General features: G+C 38.0%; 1 pseudogene; it reads left to right on the forward strand.

The window, feature by feature from the left end:
* The first annotated feature begins 1098 nt into the window (after positions 1-1098).
* LOC146401872 (small ribosomal subunit protein eS27 pseudogene) lies at positions 1099-6338 on the forward strand (annotated as a pseudogene).
* The last annotated feature ends 10403 nt before the right edge of the window (positions 6339-16741 follow it).

The following is a 16741-nucleotide window of genomic DNA, read 5'->3' on the forward strand; positions in this document are numbered from 1 at the left end:
TAAAGCCTCAGTAAATTGTACAGACATTTCCATCCCAAAGAGGTAGGATTCAATAGTCTGGGTGCAAAGATCATTACACAGTACAGATTTCAAGTAAGAGGTTAGTATCTTCTGAATTTGGGGAATAAAACACCTTTTATCATAGAGGTGCACGCTTCACATTTGCCTAGTTATCACAAAATAAGTGCAGCAAAGCCAAGTTTGAGTGTAGCTTGAGAGTTAGAAACAGAAGCAAAATCATTGCAATTTACAAAGAGATGCCATGTACTCTGTCTTCCCCGACAGACAGCTGGGAAGACCAAAGAAAATACTGTATAAAAATACAGAAAACTCATGTGTACTAGTGCTCATCTTTTCTCAGACATTTAGCTTGTTCCACCTGTCTGATGGAGGATGCGGGTTCAATTCCTAGCCTCACCCAGCGTGTTAAGGATCTGGTGTTGCTGTAGCTGTGGCATAAGCCGAAGCTACATCTATGATTGATTCAACCTCTGGACCCAAAACTTCCATGTTCCACAGTGTGGTTGTAAAAAGAAAAAAAGAAAGAAAGAAATAGCTATGCTCCCAGCACTGATATGTATTTATTTATCCCCCTTTGAATTAATTCATTCTCTCATCACCTCTCTTCTTCAAGTATTAGCATTCTTAGCACTTTCTTTTATTGCATCTTTTCCACATATTCCCTTTTGTGTTTATCTAATCAATCTACCTACATATATATATATATATATATATATATATATATATATATATATATATATTAGCCTGCCTTCTCCAGAAAACCAGAACCATTTTTATTGCATCTTTTCCACATATTCCCACTTGGTATTTATCTATCAATCTACCTACCTACCTATATATATTAGTCTGTCTTCTCCAGAAAACCAGAACCGGTAGGTACTATTTTTAATAAAGAAATTTATTACAATGAATTGGTCCACCTGGTTATGAAGGCTGAGAAGTCCCAAAATCTTTAATCAGCAAGCTGGAGACCCAGAAAGCCAATGTCATAGTTCTGATTCTGGTCCAAAGACTTGGAATCAGGAAAGCCAGTAGTATAAGTTCCAGGCTGTGTTTGTAGCTGAAAGCAGAAGACCAATGTCCCAGCTTGAAGATAGTCAGGAAGAGACAGAGACAGAGAGCAAAAGAATTCTCTTACTAGACTTTTTGTTCATATCTTCAATGGATTATATGAGACTCATTCACATTAGGGAGGGCACTCAGCCTACCACACCAAATATTAATTTCATCCAGAAACCTCCTCAAAAATACATCCAGAGTAATGGTAAATCAAATATCTTGGCATTCAATGACTTAGTCATGTTGGCACATAAAACTAACTGTGGTGAATTCATCACCCATGTGCACTGTTCCCATACAAATGAGCATTGCACTGGAACATGATAACAATGGGAAAGCATCGCTTAGAATAGGAAGGAAGAAAAGTGACCCTTAGCCATCACGTTCCTAAAAAATAACCATGATATAACTTCCATCAGAAAACACTATTTTCTGGAGTTCCCATCGTGGCTCAGTGGTTAACGAATCCGACTAGGAACCATGAGTTTTCGGGTTCGATCCCTGGCCTTGCTCAGTGGGTTAAGGATCTGGCATTGCCATGAGCTGTGGTGTAGGTTGCAGACGTGACTCAGATCCCGCTTTGCTATGGCTCTGGTGTAGGCCGGTGGCTACAGCTCTGATTCGACCCCTAGCCTGGGAACCTCCATGTGCCGCAGGAGTGGCCTTAGAAAAGGCAAAAAGACTAAAAAAAAGAAAAGAAAGAAAGAAAGAAAGCACTGTTTTCTTTATATTCTTATATAGAGCAGCACTAAATTAAAACATTTGATTATTCACTCAAACTAGGTATTTAGTCAATGTCAGATACTGAACTTACTTCTATTAATACAATAAGCGAATGCTTAAATTCCCTTATGTCCTTTTTAAAATCTTATATTTTAATTAAAAGAACAAATAAAACACTAGTACAACGTACATTTTGTTGCCTTTATACAGTTTGGTATTCAAAGAGGAGAAGAAGAAGAAGAAGGAGGGGAAGGGGAAGAAGGGGAGAAGGAGAAAGATGGGAAGAAAGGTAGGGGGAAGGATGGGAAGAAGGGGAAGAGGAAGGAGAAGAGAAGAAAAGGAAAGGAAAAACACGAAAAGAAAAAATAGTTGAGGTGAATAAACAGGAAATCAACATATTTATAGAGGCCATATTTGTTCTGACCAACACTGGGTCTTATTATCCCTCTATGCAAACTTTTAGTTTCAGTCAAAACAACCTCCTTACTGTATAGATTTCCAGTGATAAATTGGCCCTTATATTTATACTTTTGATTCCTTAGCCACTAGCCATCATTTATATCAAAAATTTATTTGATGTGTGCTAGAAACTCATCATGAGTTGAGAAGTAGAGTACCAATAAATAAAAGTATTATACCTTTCATGGATGGACATTAACTATTCGCATAAATAAGATAACTTGATTCATATGATTCCCTGGCTATGGAAAGTGAAAGTATCAGAGCAAGGATATCAAATAACCCAGTTCTTTCACTCTCATTTGCCTTTTGCAGTGTCGCATTGTCTTCAGGCTGGATTCTAGCCCAATTAATGATAGGTGCAGCATTTCCTAGAGGAACTGCTTCCTCTAAGAGGTTCCACATGATTGTCCTGGCTTAGGGCTCATGGCCTCATTCGACCCTAGTGTGGTGATTAGAAGGATGGGAGGACTGGCTGACTTAGCTGATGTCATTCACTTCACCTTAGAAGGCAGGGATGGTGCCAAATTTCCCATAACCACATCACCTCCAAAATGAATATCTGGTGCTGTTAGGTAGTGGAGTACTAGTGAGGAGCAGTTGACAAAGGTTATCATTGCTATCATGGACAGAAATATTTAAAATATTGGGAAATATGGTCTTAAAACTACATTCCCTAGGAAGGAGGCCTAAACCATGTGTGATTTGCTATTGAGTTCCTTCAGTTGCTATGGTGAGGGTTTTAGCATTTTATTTTTATTTTATTTAATTAATTAGTTAATTAATTTTTTTCTTTTTAGGGGCCATACCAGCAGCATATGGAGGTTTCCAGGCTAGGGGCTGAATTGCAGCTGTAGCTGTTGGCCTACACCACAGCCACAGCAATGCCACATCCGAGCTGCATCTATGACCTACACCACAGCTCACAGCAATGACGGATCCTTAACCCAAGGCCAGGGATTGAACCTGCATCCTCATGGATGCTAGTCAGATTCATTAACTGCTGAAGCATGAGGGAACTCCAGGTTTTAGCATTTTAAATTAACATCATTGATGGGCTAGTAAACTACTGGTTTATTAGCAGTGATCCATATGGTTAGGTGAGTTAGATACTACAGAAAAGTATACAAGAAATTCTCTTAACAAATACAGTTTGAAGTAGACTTAAGCTTATATAACACATGACAATATTATGTAAAAAAATTAAATTCTGCTATTTTATTGTGCCATTTTATCTGTGGTAACTGCAATCCATATGATGCTACAGTTCTGTAAATTCTACTCTTAATCTTTCCTAATCTATACTTCATTAATAGTTCCCAAACATGAAACCAGTGTACAAAAAAAAGTGATCAACAGTGACTTTAACTGCGTTATTTTAATCTGGCTCCAAGACTGGTTAATCAGGTTAGGACAATCCTGTTCTTCAATAAGTGAACTGCTTTTGCTTTCTTTTTCTCTATGTAAAAACAGTACCATCAATAAGTTGGATCCTTGACTATCTGGAGTTGGATCCTTGACTCTTTTCATTTAGACATTCTCTAAAGTAGTTCCCACCAGGATTCAATTCAGTGGCTACTTTTCTTTCACAAATTAGACATGATGATCTTGAAGAGAGCTTCCAAGACTCATATTCCACACTTTTATAAAAGTTGAATCCCCAAATGGACCATATATGATCCATCAGCAGAAAGATATCTAAATCAGAGATAATTGCAAATAAGACAAAAAGTAAATTTCTTCCTTAAATTATTACAAATATACAATAAAACTTTCTTGTTAATTCAGTTAGTTTTCACTAAGTTAGGTCCCAACCACTTTATAGTAAAGGGTATTTACTGTTTTTGACTACAACACTTAGTTCCTCAGTTCATTTTATTAGGCTCAGTTTACATTTATTTGGAAATTTCTCTCTTTTCCTTCTTGTCCCTTTTCTTTCCTTGCTTTTCCCTCCCTCTCTCCCTTTCCTTTTGTCCTTCTTTCCTCCTTTCTTCCCTTCCTATGTTCTTTCCTTCTTTCTATCATTCCTTCCATCAACGCAGATTTAACTAAAATATAGTTTATCTAAATCATATTCCAGTGATCTGAAATGTCACAACAAGCAGTACAACCCCATTTCATTCCATGATTCTCTACCAGATGGGTTGCATGACTTTATACTCTACGTGACCTCATGCTGGGGTTGAAGTTAAACTGCTCTTAATGATAGCTTTGTGTGATGAGACCTCAAATCTTTCAATTGTCTGAAACATATTGCTTCAGTCTAATTAAGATGTCACTTGTCCAAATATGAATATATGTCTGCATTATCTCAATTCTTGGCATATTGCTTTAAAATAATATTGTTTCAAGTTTCTCAGACGACATGGCATACTCACAACATGATCACAATATCCAGACAAGTTTGGAAATTCTTCCAGACAAACAGATCCACAGTTATTTTTTTACCACTGATGACTCATAAATGAGGGCAGAGCCCTTGGCTTGTTAGTAGTTTCTATCTACACTCAAGTTCATTCAGCATGTCACTTCGGCAATGTGTGATGTGTCAACCTCAAATATTAAACAAACCAGACAACACAGCACTTGCAGTACAAAGAAATTGGTTTGTTTCCCAACCTTCCATTGCTGGCAAAACTGCTTAGACTTTTGTTCCCCACAAATCCCACATATGGCTCAATTCCAACTTCTGTTTTCTGTTTAGTCATCAGAAACTTGTTTTATCAGCTGAGAAGTAAACCCAAAGATTTTCTCATTTAAAGATCTTGTCTCTTTATGTAAATATTAGCTTTCATTTCTGACTCAGGTGTTACTGAAAATGGAAAGTGTTTTTATTTTCTTTCAGAAATATTCTTACAGTACATAAGGGGGATAATTATTCTTCAGTAAATTAAATTATTACTTATTTCTAAATGCAAGAACCTCATTTCCATGACACTCTTTGGCATAAATGAAAAGTAAATGCTTAAAGTTAAAACTGCAAATTAAAGGTATGCATGATAAGTTGTGTACATCTCTGCACATGTACACAGAAGAAAAAGTGGAAAACTGAAAGAATGTATTCAATTTAGGGTATTTATACACTAAGAAAGATTTATCCATGTTTGATCAGCTTCCTGACCCTCCTTTCTGGGGTACAGGATTTTAGTCATGAAACAACAGAAAAATTGAAAGAAAGCTGAGAAACTGTGCTCCACTTACAAACAGCTGAGTTAAAGAAGGAAAATGAGAGATTCTAGCAATTCAGCTGTTTGATGTGAAACTCATTAGTGTGAACTTGAGTGAGACATCAAATCAGCTGTATCAAGAACGAGCCTGGAGGAAAATAAAAAAGTAAAGCAATTTTAAGACATTTTGTTTTCCCTAAATAATGATACTTGCTACTTTCATGTTATGTGAAAACAACAATGTTAAATTCCTTTTAATTTTGATGGCTTGGTAAGCTAATACTATAACCTTGTCAAGACAGGGTGACAGATAATAAGGTATTATGCAGGTTACATATATTAACATGCAGCTTAACACATTTGTAATAGTTGTTGTATATCAAGGGAAAGATTGACGAGAGGTGAAGACATTTCTATATTTACTTTCTGAGTGGCCATCTAATGAATAATTTTAAGTAAGCGTACCTTACTTTGTCAGTTTGAAAATAGACACATTTTCTATAAATTATGCCCTCTAGAACTCTGATATTTTTGTTCATCTAGTTGGCAATTATCATTCAGTGAAGATACAATTATCACTTTGGTGATAATCACTCATGGGACAAGAATAGTATTAGGCTTTTCCAGAGGTGACGACCTCCCCACGAGAACTTGCCTTGCCTCTCATAAAGGATCTCCTTCAGCCCTGTCCAGAAGAGGAGAAAAGAAGCCATAAGAAAAAGCACCTGGTGCAGAGCCCCAGTTCCTATTTCATGGATGTAAAATGCCTGGGATATTAAAATCACCTTCCTCTCTAGCCGGGTACAGATCAGTAGGTTTGTGTGTTTGCTGTTCCACTGTCCTCTACCAGCCTAGGGAGGAAAAGCAAGGCTGACAAAAGGATGCTCTTTCAGACAGGAGCAGCATTAAAAACACTCTGAACCATGATAAATGGGAAACCATCCCAATAAACACACTTTGGATTAAAAAAAATTGTCTTAGCAAAAAAATAATATAATTGTAAACAATACTACTGAAGAAAATCCCAGGAATGTTTACAAAATCCCAAATACACATGAACTTCTATCTCTGATCCATTTCCCTTCCCAAACCGCATTTTGTAACACAATTTTTTGACCCAGTTATTTCCAATCCTTTTTGAGATCCTGGCTTTCACCATGACCGTAATTCACCACTAATCCAGAATTTTTTTTTAACCATATCTTTGAGCACTGCTAAAAAATTCTCAAGCTTGTAATCAGTCCTTCAAGGCTCTCAATCTTCTTTGATTTTGAGATATACTTTATTCTCTACGTAAATCCTAGTGAAAATTTACTGGAAAGAGTCACAATGGAAAAGATTGAGATATGCTCCTGAAAACATAAAAAGAGGAGAAAAGACATCTCATTGTAGATATTGTGGGTGCTCCTTCTTTACGCTGGGGAATTCTCAAATAACAATACTGCCAGATAAAAATGTTCTCATGTACATAGATACTCAAATAGCACATCAATACCTGCTACACTGATCACATTAAACAGAAAGTCCTCTACTGATTTGTGCTAGGTTCTACCATGCAGAACCTAGCACAAATCAGTCCCCTTTTTAGCTGCTCCTCTTTAAAACAGATCAGTCGTTTCTGTAGAGATAGCTGTTGTATGACTTAATAGAAAGGTATATCTTATCTCTATGCTGGCTCCCATATGTGCTTGAAAAAGAAGAGTCAAAGAAAGCCTTTTCCCTTCTGGGAAGGTAGAACAGGTACAGTGTGCTTCCCTGTGTGTCTCTTTTGTATAAATTAGATTCAAGCAACAGATGGAATTAGAAATCCTGGTGTCAGACTGGTATCAAGAATAGAACAGAGTTCGCAAATCATGCTACAAAAACGAGTTATGGGAGTTCCCTGGTGATACAGCTGGTTAAGGATCTGTTAATGTTACTGCTGTGGCTCAGTTCCCTGCTGTGGTGAGGGTTCAGTCCCTGGCCCAGGAAATTCCACATGCCAAGGGCATGGCCAAAAAAAAAATCTAATTATGGATATTTTCAGAAATTAGGACTATAACATTATTCTCAAAAAATGTGGAGAATTACATGCACTATAATCTTTTAAACATACTAAGTATCAATTTTTATTTTTTTGATTTCTGGAAAAATTTATGTCCATTTTACAAAAAATCATTATCTAGAGTGAAAGTCCTTGCTGCCAGGGAAAGAGTATCACTAGCAAAATGCTGGCCAGAACAGAAGGAGGAAAAGACAGTTTCTGAAGAGAGTTCTCCATCAACTCAGTCTGACAGTCTGGTTCTCCCAACATAAACACAAAAATCCCGTATATCAACACCAGCATCCTCTTGGCTATCTCAAGGCTAAAATTAAACAACGAGGGAAAATGTGCTTTGAAACTGGAAAATAGTATATGAAATCATGAAACTTTATCAGTGGTGATACCCAGCAATAATGAGGATTGAAACGATTGTGTTCTTAGACATCAAGTCGGAGGTGTGCTCCCAAACTTTCCAGATACCCAAGATGACGGTGTATCTCTGCATTCGCATATCCTTTTGTTCACATAACTCATCTACCATGTTTTGAATTTGGCGTTCTAAACAATGCATTTTCATAGCCAATCTCAGGATGTGAAATCTATGTGGAAAATGACATTTGTTCTATTTGTCCAAGATTCATCTCTTGGTGAACTTGCATATCTAGTGTACATGTGTTGTGGACTGAACTCCGAACCCCCAAAATTCACACACTGGGGCTCTGACACTCAATACTTCCAAATACGACTGTAATTGGAAATAGGCCCTTTAAAACCCATGATTAAACTGAAATGAGATTGTTAAGGGTGGGCCTTAATCTAATCTGACTGATGCCCTTCTAAGAGGAAATGTGGACACCCAAAGAGACACCAAGGTGCACGTACACAGGAGAAAGACGATGGAGATGGGAGGAGGTGACCACCTCCAAACCCAGGACGGACACCTCGGAAGAAATCAGTTGTCCTGACTTCTTCATCTCAGACTTCGAGCTTTCAGAATCATGAGAAAACACATTTCTATCCTTGAAGTCACCCCATCTCTGGAAGTTTGTTATGGCAGCCCTAAGAAACTAACCCACTGGGATTGCAAGAAAAGCTTGTGTTTATTACATTAATATCTATAATAAATCCATAAAACAGAAAACATTTTTTATGTCCCTTCTTGTCTCTCAAAACAGCAGAAGGCTCACACTTCAGGAGATTTTTCTAAAGTTTAAAAGTCGCATAAAAAACTAGGTCTTATCCCCAGGTTTCCAGTGTAGTCTACCAAGAAGACAGGAGTTACTATTAAAACAGTCCTGAGGGCCCCCTGCACTTCAGCCTCTGATGCAGGCCACCCATGTGGAGCTGGGCCCTGCCAGCAAGGCGGGGGATGGCAGAAAGGCCTATGAGAAGCACAGCTTCTGGATTCATTCGATTCATTCCACACTTCCACCCCCGGACCTGATTCTCCTCTGTAACAATACATCAGATGAGGTCACTCCCAAGGATTCAGGGATGAATTATTCCATGGTCGGGTGTTTTGGTAAAGCTATACATTTATGGGAATAACTCCTCATTTCCCATTACTATTATATCTGTGCCCTTAAAAGTCTATGAGTTTTGGCCCAGGATAGGGAAAAAAGTTTTCCTTTACAGTCATTTAGGGTCAGGGTTTGTACAGATGTCTTTTATGAGTGTATGTCATCTTCTTGATATTTTATTCCAAGGCCCCAACTCACATAAACAGTGTAGATATCTGCATCCTTATCCAGGTAGTTTTATAGCCTCCATTCTATTTATCTCTTCCTTCATCCAAGGCTGTATTTGTTGTGGTGTTAGGGTTAGGGTTAGGGTATGAATGGATGGCACCTTCTTGATATTTTATGAGTGGATGGCACTGTCTTGATATTTTATTCCATGGCCCCATCTCACATAAACAGTAAAAAACCTGCATCCTTGGTCCATGTAGATGTATAGCCTCCATTCTTCTATTTACCTCTTCTGTCAACCAAGGCCATATTTGTTGTGAGTGATAAAATTCAGGCATAAGTTTTTAAAAGCTTCCACCTCAAACTTAATTAAAATGTCTGTTTATCACCAAACATAACAAGCCATAAATTATACGGATGTTTCCATTTATTTGGCTCTGCAAACTTGTCACTTTGATCGATATAAATTTGTCTTCACTCATGTGCAGAAACAGTCTTGAAAGTGGCAGCTCAGTGATATTTCGTCCCCCAGTGGAATAGAGGAAAGCATAGATGGGAGGCTGTCAGTTGAGTCTAAATAGAAAGTTTAGGACCAGAGGGCAGGTGAGTCCCCAAGCAGGTAAGGGAAACTCGTGAAGAGCTTAAAAGAAGATAAAAGATGATGGAAAGCCTAGGATAGCCATGGTGTTCTGCCTCTCATTTTGCCACAGCATATTACAAAGAAAAGTAGGGAAAAGTGATAAAGGAATAGTAGGATTTTACCTAAGTGTGTTTGAGTAGTCACCAGAAGACAATCAAAGAAGGATTCTCCAGCCATTTCTGAGAGGCTGATATGCAAATATTATGAAGAAAAAAATGATTGAAGTAGCATTAACAGAAGGAGATGAGAAAATAGAAATACAGCCTTTTGAAATCTGTAAATAAATACACTCTCTTACAACTAACCCTAAAGCTTATGTGAGTTTTCTTTGGACAATTGGTAAAATGTTATTTTTATAGCAACTTAATCTCTTATTGAAAACCCCCAAATAGAATTGAATCAAGCACTCTGCTGCTTTTGCTGAAGAAAGGCTCAATAAAATAAAATTGTTAGAATTCTCAAATGCAAGGTAGCCAGAATAGATTTCTGAATAGCTAAGAAACATGACAACCTTGTTTCCTCATTAAAGTATAAAAACATGCTTTAGCTTGTCTGGATTTCATGAAGTCTTGCCTGCAGGTATAGAATTGGTATGCACTAGGGGCCACCATTTGTTTGAACTTGGCAGTCTTTATGGCCCATTTTAATTAATTTTCTTTGTCACATTCCATATATTTCCTTTACTGCATCCAAGGGACTATGGAGAGGTGCCCCAGAGTGGCTAATCTAACACCTGAAATTTCTATGTTTTTTCTTTAATGTCTGAGATTGACTAGTGGGCAATGATGTGCATGAGTGTGGCATAGAAAATACCCATAGCAGGCATTCAGTTTCAGATAAGTATGCATTAAGAGCTCTTAATAAGGATGGCATATTTCCTTTGAAGTTCTGGGCAGGACCTCTTGTAATTCCCTGGGTTGCTTTTATTTAGCCAGAATATATAGCTGCCCCGATGTTTGTTCTCAGTTCAAATCTCATTAGCTTAGTGTTTGCATTCACTGCTTTATGTAATGATGAAGAATTTTTGATTTGAATAAGGCCGCTGGGAATATATACATGTGCATGTGTGCATGATTTGATTGGAAATTCTCTGTGTTGTTAGAACCAAGAGGCAGAGAAATGAAGACATAATAGTACATCCCAATCTCCAATCCAGAGAGAAGATACCATGGGAAAATCACAAAACAGACCTTCAACTCTCTCACCCATACACACAGGAACTACAGTGCTTTCATGATAGAATTACTCTGTGGATTAAATTAAGGAATAGGTAGAAAAGTACCTAGTACTTTATTTTACTTATTTATTCATTTTTTGTCTTTTGTCTTTTTAGGGCCACACCCACAGCATATGGAGGTTCCCAGGCTAGGGGTCTAATGGGAGCTACAGATGCCAGCCTATGCCAGAGCCACAGCAAGGCCAGATCCAAGCTGCATCTGCGACCTACACCACAGCTCACAGCAAAGCCGGATCCTTAACCCACTGAGCGAGGGCAGGAATCGAACCCACCACCTCATGGTTCCTCGTCGGATTTGTTTCCGATGCGCCACGATGGGAGCTCCCCTGTGTTCTTATTTTATAGTCAGGAAACCGCATAGCATGAGACGTTAGAGTCAGAGAGACTGAGCTCATTTCTACTACTTATTACCTGCTTGCCCTCTCTCTGCCTCTGTGTTTGTCATCTGTAAAGTGGGGATAACAGAGCCTCTCCTCAAGGCTTATTGTGAGGAATGAGGATTTCTTACATCTTTAAACTGCTTATTTAAAAAGTCAGCAATAACCATACAAGGAATCCTTTTCCTTGTAGGTAACATGTATCACATTCAGTCCCCTCTGAATGGCAGGGACTAGGTACAACAATATGCAGGTTCTGCAAATAAGGGCAATAGATAAAAAGTAGCTGAATATATACATTTAGTCTGCTAAATTCCAGATTTTAATCAGATGAGATGAAGCAAGTAGCACAGGACCCAGGATATATTAATGAATAATGAAATGAAAGAATGAGTGCATAAATGAATTTATGAAGAATAGCTAGATACGCTAATTATGGGAGTGAACTGTAGGGAGAAAAGATTTAATAAGATGGAAAGCATTTATGAGTAACTGCTAAGCACAATTGTGTGCCATGTGATAAAAAGAGGAGCATCCGAGTAAGAGGAGTGTGAGAAGATGGTAAGGATCAGACAGAGAGTTAAGGCGGAACTTTCCTTCTCGCACACCTCGATAACCAGCACCCTCACGTTAGGGCATGACGACTACACCGCACCTCACCGTCTTCATCATCTCTCACATTTTTCCCTTGAGTTAAACTATGATAACAAATGATCTCCTAAAGGTTGTAATTTTTTATTTGTTTAACTTTGAGTAGACTACTGAGGCCCTTCAGATCTATTCAAGGTGCCTTGTTTGTTTGCTTAGGGCCACACCCTCGGATTTTCCCAAGCTAGGGGTGGAATCAGAGCGGGCTGCTGCCGTCCTACACCACAGCCACCATAACACAGGATCCAAGCTGCATCTGGAACCTACACCACAGCTCACAACAACACCGGATGCTTAACCTACTGATCGAGGCCAGGGATCAAACCCACACCCTCATGGATACTGGTTGGGTTCGTTTCTGCTGAGTCACAACAGGAACTCCTATTTTAAAAAGAATAATCAATGAATACTTTTTTATTGAGAATAGACCATGTGTGGTGTGGGACAGAAACAAACGGAAAACTAAAATCCTATCTACCAAAATGTAGCTACAGTTGAAATGGGAGTACAAATATTTGCGCTTTTATTTTTTCTTTTTTCAGTGTGAAAAAAAAATAGATTAGAATATCATCATCAAACCATAAGCTTGGAGTAACAATTTTTTTCTTTCTTTCTCTCTCCTAAGTTTACTGAGCACCTACCGTTTTCCCCCCTGACATCAGGAACTGGGATGGACAACTTAAACAGTTATTGAAATGGGAAACTAGAGTGGACGCCACTGGCCAACAGTCAAGGGAGCTGTACAAACATCTACACCTCTCCCTGCATTTCCCATGATGATTTGTGTCATCTTTGTCCATTTTTCACACAGTGAGAGAGATGCAGCTTTTCCCCCTCTCCATTCTCTCATTTCCCTTTAATGCAACTGTTATTCACATAGATGAGCTTTCCACATGGCCAAGCATAAGGCTTTCCCTCTTATTCAACCTTAGCCTTCTTTAATTCAGCAAGAAAGTTGTGGGGAACCACAAACAACCCAATACATCATGGAAATAAAAATAAAACCACTCACTTTTGTTAGAAAACCAATTCATTACTGAGCCGAGGAAATTAATGATGAGGTTTGGGTGTCAATCAATTTGGCTGCTTTCCAGACACCATCTGGAGCGACCTTAAATATTAGATTATGAGTCTCTATCTTTGTGACCTTTGCATTTACCTCTATGGTTCACTGGGAATATTCCTCCCACCCCCTCATTTTGTTGCTTGTTTTCTGTGCAATTTTCAAAATTTCAACCTTAACTGTTAGACACATATATTTCATAAAACAAGTCACTTATGGGTAATTATTGTCTTCATCCTACAGGTGACTTACCTGAAACTGAGTGCCAGTGTGGATTCTTAGGGTCACTAAACCAATGTTGATTGGCTCAGCTAAATGGTCTTAGAAACGACTTCCAAATTTCAGAGGCTTAACACAATAGAGGCTCATTTCTCACTCATGTAATAAATCAGTGCAGGTGTTTGATGGTGATTTGAGGACCCTGGTTCCTTCCATCTGTGACTTCATCATACCCTTGGGTCTGATCATTCTCTCCTAGAACTCTGCATCCAGATGGAAATAGGAGGAAAACAGAATGTGGAGAATCAATGTAAGGGCGTTAATGGGAGACCCCTAGAGATGATGACTATCACTCCCATTCCCACTCCATTAATCGACAATCAGTTAACCTGCCATATATAACAGAAAGATGAAAGTCATTCAGGCTACCTTGAACCCAGTGGGAAAGTGAAACATATGTTTTTATTAAAGTATACTTGATTTACAATGCTGTGCCAATTTTTGCTGTATAGGAAAGTGACTCAGTTTATATGTATACACATATGTATATATATGTGTGTGTGTGTGTGTGTGTGTGTGTGTATATATATATATAAAATATTATTTTCCATAGTGATCTATCCCAGGATATTGGAGATAGTACCCTGTGCTATACAATAGGACCTTGTCGTTTATCCTTTCTAAATAGAAAGTGATATACATTCATGAACAATTATCCAACTTCTTTCTACCATGGTCTGTACCTTAGTTAAAAAACATATCCCCACACCATAAACTACACAAATTTTCTCCCCCAGGGAGCCAACGTAAAGACCCATGTAACTGTTGTATCCAATTAAAAGTCCAATATCTACAGGGGCATATAGTCTTCAGGAGTTCCTTATTCTGTAATAATATATGAACTAAAATGTGACTTTATTCACTACATTCCAACAACCAATATTCAATATTAAAAAAGGGAGGGGATAACAGTGAATTTCTTCACTTAGAGAAAGAAAAGAAAAGAGCAGACACTGGAATCATTTCTAAAATCCTACCGGACCATCGTTATGAAAGTCCTCTACCAAAGAGACATGGATTAGACCAGATTCCGCTCTCTGAGAGATGCTCCTTTGTCTATCATCTTCATTAGTCTCTGGATCTTCCCTCTGGTAAGTTCTTCACTTTCCATTTTTCTCCATGACTAGGGATTGCTCAGAGCATCCTGTCACATGTCTATTATCTCTGCATTATTAATAATGGCACTCCTTCTATTCCTCAAAGCATCAGTTTAGGCAATAAAATATAGTTACATCATCCATTGCCATGCATAAAATGAATATTGGAGGATATAGCCTCATTGAGGTTGATGGTGCTTATCAAGCCCACTTTTTACCACTTGGTTTTGGAGCTTAAAGATTGTTTTTTTGGGAGTTCCCCTTGAGGCATAGTGGTAACAAACCCAACTAGGAACCAAGAGGACAGGAGTTCAATCCAATCCTAGGCCTTGCTCAGTGGGTCAAGGATCAGGCATTGCCATGAGCTCTGGTGTAGGTCACAGACACAGCTTGGATATGCATTGCTGTGCTATGGCATAGGCCAGCAGCTATAGCTCCAATTCTACCCTTAGCCTGGGAACTTTCATATGCCATGGTATGGCCCTTAAAAAAAAAAAAAAAAAAAAAAGAGATTATTTTATTGCTTCAGCAATCAGAGGATTTTTGGGAGGAGTAGAGGTTCTGAGTTGATTTTTTTTGAAACACAGTTCCTTCAGAGACTTGGTATGCTTCTGATCCAAGTAATTCTTATTCCAATAACATCACCTAAACTTCTTTTCTAGACATAATCCTGAAATCTCATTTGTTTAATCAAGCTAATGCTGACTATCTTGAGGCTATTTGGAAAATTAAAGCTAGGTAGGAAGTTAATACTCATAATCATAAATTTGATATCTGACTTTTTTAACCAAGAAGTCCCACCTGGTTCTTGGCAACTCATGATCTTAGTCTAGCATATTACTATTTGACCTTCTGAAGGAAGTGTTTTCTCCAGAGCTTTGAGGCTCTTGATCTGTAGACTTTCCCATTTTTTTTCAATCTCTTGTTAAAAAATCAGACCACTTTCACCTGGATTTATCTCTTTCTTATTATACTTTAACTGGAAAACCAATAATAATCAAAATGCAGCATCGGTTTGATTCTATCCAATGACTTTTCCTAGAGCTATAGACTCAGTGACCATATAGTCTATAAGACATCTTTATAGTTAGTTCTCTTGTGTTTCTTTGCTGATTGCTGCCCACCAGCAAAACCACTACCATATATTTTAGGGTTTTGTAATACTGTATCCCATTTGAAAATACTAATGTCTGTATTAATCAGGAGAGACTAACCATTGCAACAAAGAACCCCAGATTCCCTATGACTTGACATAATATGTTATTTCATTCTCATTTAAAGAACAGTTCATTGTGATTTTTCATCAAGCATTCTTAAATATGATAACTAAGAGACACTGTCTCTTCCCTTATCGGAGTTCTGCTAACCTTTAGACATTGGGGTTCTCTGCAACTAGCATATAAGCGGGAGAAAACAGAAAACTGCATGGAAGTGTTTATCCTCTAAGTCTAAAAGTTGTGTGTATTACATTCAGTCATATTCCACTGGTAAGAACTCATTCATCTGACCTCAACTAACTGGAAAGAGAGTTAATAAGGTAGCATAACCCTGAAACTAGGGAAAAAAAAAAGAAAAAAAAGAGGGAGAGAGAGAGAAAGAGAAATAATTTGGAACATTAAGCCAGGCTTTATTAGTAAATGTTTAGTGGAGTATAACTTTGCACATTGATCTTTGATAATGAATTTAGCTTTCCCTTGTTCCCTTATAATTTCATCTTAAACTCAACACCTACTTTAAGTCCTTCTTCACTAAAAAATATTAGCTATGGTCAAACTCACAACCCAGAGAGGCAAACATTTATTTATTGAGTTGTTTATTTCTATTTTACTTAAATATAAATTAGTTAATGTTTGGAACCGTAAAGCTATATGGCCCAGCAACCCATTTTAAAGAGTCATCAGTCCTCTAGGTAACAAATCTAGCTGAAAATACTCTTGACTCTGTCACCTGTAAAATAAACCTACATAGAGTTCATAGAGTTGATGCCAAGTTGGTATATATTATTAAATATGTATGAAGCTTTACAAAATGAAAATATATTAAGAATTATGTTTATTTGGGAGTTCCCATTGTGGCTCAGAGGTAATGAATCTGAATAGTACCCATGAGGATTCAGGTTCAATCCCTGGCCTTGCTCAGTGAGTTAAGGATCATCTAGTGTGAGCTGCATGCAGGTTGCAGACACGGCTGGGCTCTAGCATTGCTGTGGCTTTGGTATAGGCCAGCACCAATTATAGTTATAGCACCAATTCAGTCCTTA

Source organism: Sus scrofa, chromosome 7 (genome assembly GCF_054392235.1).
Source record: "Sus scrofa isolate SSC_HxYL_T2T_F1_AM1 chromosome 7, Sscrofa_HxYL_maternal_Yorkshire_Landrace_v2.0, whole genome shotgun sequence".
Taxonomy (NCBI): Eukaryota; Metazoa; Chordata; class Mammalia; order Artiodactyla; family Suidae; genus Sus; species Sus scrofa.